This window comes from Pipistrellus kuhlii, unplaced genomic scaffold (assembly GCF_014108245.1).
Source record: "Pipistrellus kuhlii isolate mPipKuh1 unplaced genomic scaffold, mPipKuh1.p scaffold_m20_p_6, whole genome shotgun sequence".
Lineage (NCBI taxonomy): Eukaryota > Metazoa > Chordata > Mammalia > Chiroptera > Vespertilionidae > Pipistrellus > Pipistrellus kuhlii.
The window spans coordinates 42636138-42640888 of NW_023425562.1; the positions used below are offsets into that span (position 1 = coordinate 42636138).

The window sequence follows — 4751 nt, forward strand, 5'->3', positions numbered from 1 at the left end:
AATATTTTGTGCTTGCCAATTAGCATTTCATGCATCCACCTCCTTGGATGACATAAATTATGAAGGATTTTATTTTTTAGACTGACTACTTCTTTAGGTGTACATGTTTGCCAGATATTCCTGAACTGCATATAATTATCCCTATATAGTAATTGACCAATTAGGCAACTTTGGTCAATTGTTGATTAATTGGGTCAATTAGACAATTTTGTGTGAAATTGGACCTTGAAATATATAAGGCAAAGTATTATATCTCTGAAAGGATTTGTTTTCTTAAACTTAGATACTTTAGATTGTGATTTTAAATGCTATTAGTTATATTTTAACAAAAATAATGATCAATTTATAAAAATTATATGTCAAGATAGCTTTAGAAGAAATAGTATTACATAACACTGGGTTTAAAAATAACAACAACAACTAGTTCTTAGATTTGGGATAGAATTTAGAAAAAAATTGAATAGTAAATATGGAAAAATGAAAATAAAAGTGTGCTTTTATTATAGCGGTCCAATGCACAAAGATTCCTTCAAGAATAGGCCTTCTTTCCCCTGACTGCCCTTTCCATCACCCAGACCAGCCCGGCCATTCTGTGCCTGGGTATGCAAATTAACCCACAATCTTTGTTGGGTCAATTTGCATAATCAGTCCTGATTGGCTGATGGGTGTCACAGAGGTACAATCAATTTGCATATTTCTCTTTTATTAGTGTAGATGTTTGTGTATGCATGAACATATACAAAAATATAGAGCAATCATAGCTAAATAATTAATAAACAAAATTTAGAGGTCTAGAAACATGCCTATTTATTCTCTTCCTTCTCTCTAACCAAATCAGGGCCTTTCTGATAAAATATTTTCTTTAATGTTATTCAAGAAGATACAGGACACATTTATTTCACAGGACAGGTTGTCCAATTGGGAAGGATTCATTGAGTGCTTCTGTGAAGTTCACACTTACCATATCAGCTATTTATTCACCAAAACTAATTACATGTAAGTTTCAGATAGCACAATACAGTTGTCATTGCTATTGTAGATTTTGTAAGTAGCCTAGGGTCTTTTGTGTCTAGAAATGTGTGCAATTGAGGTAAAGTTGTACTAATTTGTTTTATTAAAGAAGTATTATCAAAGATTCAAAAAATTTATCATCTGCATTTTTAAGGGTTGATATTTTAGAGGGCCTACTTTTTCTATAAATGTTCTTGTCTATTCATATTAAAGATTTTGCCATTATATAATGATATATATTATTTCATTTTCTTGGTGATTCTGTCTATTGATCTATATTAATTCTGAATAAATATATGTTCATGTTGAAGAACCAAGCATAGTCTCAGTTTCCATACCTAGGGTAATGTGAACAGAGGAAAAAACAATCACTGTGTTATTCTATATCTCAATACTAGAGCTCAGAATCACATAACCTGACCTGTAACCTCTCTCAATCCATCCAGGACCCCTCAGACTGCCAGTTTTGGCCTGATCCCTACAGGCCAGGCTGAGGGACCCCACCAGTGAATGAATCTGTGCACTGGGCCTCTAGTATGCATATAAAATCTTTGGTTCATTTCTTCCTGCCCTTCCCCCTAACCTCTTCTCTCTGAGATTCATCATTCTGTTCCATGTTTCCATGCCTGAATGTTGAGTATCTGCCCCTTGGTGGTCAATGTGCATAATAACTCCCAGTTGAATGGTCAAATGGTTGCTTAGGATTTATATTTTTATATATATATATATACATACACACACACACACACACACACACACACACACACACACACACACTAGAGGCCCGATGCACAAAATTCATAGACAGGAGGGGATGGGTCCCTCACATCAGCCTGCACACTGTCACAATCTGGGACCTTTTGGTTTAGGCCCGATTCCATGGACATCCTCTTGCAATCTGGGACTGCTGGCTCCTAACTACTCACCTGCCTGCATGATTTCACCCCTAAAATTCAAGCTTCTTCTTTTTTTTATTTTTAATATTTATATTTCTTCTTTATTTTTTATTTTAAAATTCAAACTTCTTGAAAACTTGAGGCATTTAACATTATTCCATATTCCTTACAGAGAGGTAAGCATGGTAAATACAGCAAACACTTATGGGCTTCTATACAAACACTTCCCAACCAGGATTGTTTCAATAGGCAGTCTCTAAAAACTTGAACTAGAAAACCTAAAAGTAGAGTGCTTAGATTTCAGGCATCAGGTATTAGCAGGATTTCTATCCCAATTAAACTCTAATTCTGAGCTCTCAACAGTCTAGACAAATTACCCTTCACTATCTCCAAAGTTTTTTGTTTGTTTGTTTGCTTTTGTGATCCAAAAATAGAGATTTATTTATTAAGAATTACTTAATGTTTGCATAAAAATCACCAATTGTTCCTCAGTGGGTATTAGCATACATGAATTCTTTGGGGGTCCCTCTATTCAACCCAACTTTTTCGAAATACAGCTCTTGTTAGTGCCAGGAGGGATAGTTAAGGCAGCAAGGTGTTTCCTTGGGTCCCGGCATCAGGAGGGCTCCTGGTCTCCCCTCTGAGAGAACACACATGATAGGCAGTTTCTTAGGTAGGTAGGCTTATGCACAAAAATGCAAATTCAGCCATCTGTGGTCAATTACTCATATCTGATAGCTTTACAATGAAGTCCCCTTGGTCAAGGTCATCTAAGGCTTGCTGGTTGTTTTCAACTACAAAAAAAAAAAACAAAACAAAAATCTGTCTGGAAAAAGACAGTAGGAAAGAGCAGGGTCTATACTGACAGCATTGTGACACTGAGCTGTGCAACCACAGGAGAGCACACAGCAGTCTGCTTAAAAAAATAAATAAATAAAATCCTGTATAATTTCAAATCAGACTCCTCGTGGTCCTTACATGACCTGAAACATCACTGCATCAGGTCCTCATTTTTTAAATGAGATGTATCACAAGGCTCCCCCAGGGTCACATACCATGTGGGGGGAAAGGGGCAGAAAACCCTAGGACTTGACTTACTAGCAACATTAACTGATTTTTATCACACTGAAATGAAGGCAGTCGGTCTGTGCTGCCGTGAAATTAAAGCTGATTCAGAAGTTGGATCCTTATTTATTCCTCTGTTAGGATAGACCCCCAAAATGACTTTTGAGAAACCAGGTCTGTCCTCTGCAACCCCAGCCAGACTCTGGGCTGCTCTGGGGGATGCAGGCCAAGGCGGACTACCAGCTTGCTTCACAGTGATTCTGGCTTGTCTGTTTCTGGAAGTGCCAGCAATGTGCATGCCTACACCTTGTAGTGGAGCTAGATGATGCCAATGTGGCTGTGTAGTTGACCAGGAACAGGCACTAGCCCTTGGAGTGGCTTTCAGGAAGTCGGACTTATAGGGCACAGCATTTAGCGCCTTCTGGAACATCTCCTGCACACAATCCAGCCAGTACTTCTTGATCACCATCTCATAGGCCTTGGTGGAGTTGACTCAGATGAGGTTGGGTTGGCTTCCCATAACATGCTCCCCATAACATGCTCTGCAGAAAGAGCTAGATGAAGCAGAGGCCCCTTTTCAGCCACATCAGCACCAACGGGGCCCTCACTTTGGACCACTCTGCTCCATACATTTCCTTCTCCGCCTCCAGGACATTCTGTAGGGTCTGGAGCTTGGCAGGGTCCATGCTGTACACAGCTTTGAGTTTTGTGATGTTACTATTTATGTCTGCCTTAATGGGCGTAAACCCTGGGGACCCAAGGCAATCGAATAAGAGTAACAGGTGGGACACCGCCTCCAGGAAGGGCCAGATCTCAATCTGCTTGTCCCTGGGCAGCGGCTTCAGCAGGTGCTTGGCCAGCAGCGCCATTTAGCAGTCGAAGTTGGGGGTGATGCTGTTTTCTAAACGGATCTTCCTCCTCCTTCCTCAGCACACTCCAAACCAGATGGACCACTCCAACCCCACAGAACCTTTAGACCTTCACCCCTATTTCTTTTACTTCCCCCCATCAAGCTCATACCCTATTGTGTTGCCAAGGGGTTCCTCTAACTGCTCCCGGGGTGGGGGGGTCAGGGACAGCCCGGCAAGGGACTTGACAACATTAGCATCGCTGGCTTAATATATAGATATAGACAAATATAGATAGATAGATAGATAGATAGATAGATGATAGATAGATTTCTTATTTGTATTATATAGTATCAGTGATCAGGCTAGTAAATACTGTGAACAATATATGAAAACCCAGCCCACATACAAATAGAAGTTTAGTTTCAAAGCAAAGTTTTAACCTATAAATAATAAAACTTTGACTTATTACCACAGAAGAGACCATAACACAAAAGACCAAAATCTAAGTAAATGTACACTAATTAAAGATTAAAGATGAAATTTAGGTTATTATTCATTGCCATTAATACTTGGGGAAATGATTTTTCTATGGTCACAGTGTTTCTTTTTATTTTTATTATATTATCTATGACTAAAATAAGTTCTTTGTTCTGAATGATTATTTTTTAAAGTCAAAGGTATCATTATTAGTTCAACGTGGTACCTGCCTTCTCACAATGACCTCACATATTTGTATCAGGCTATGTCAGCAACAGTTCTGTTTGACAATTTTGGGAGTGATGCATCTCTAGGGAGTGATACAATGAGGAGAGGCATGATGTTACCTGCTTACATATAACAATCTGTTTCCTGGGTCAAGTATATTATCCCTAGTCCAAAACTGGTCAGTATGTGATCTGACCTTGGCCAAGATTGCTCTTATATTGGC

At 39.0% G+C, this 4751-nt stretch overlaps 1 pseudogene; it reads right to left on the minus strand.

The window, feature by feature from the left end:
* Window positions 1-3334: 3334 nt before the first annotated feature.
* Window positions 3335-3841, minus strand: LOC118707367 (annotated as a pseudogene).
* Between the last annotated feature and the right edge of the window lie 910 nt (window positions 3842-4751).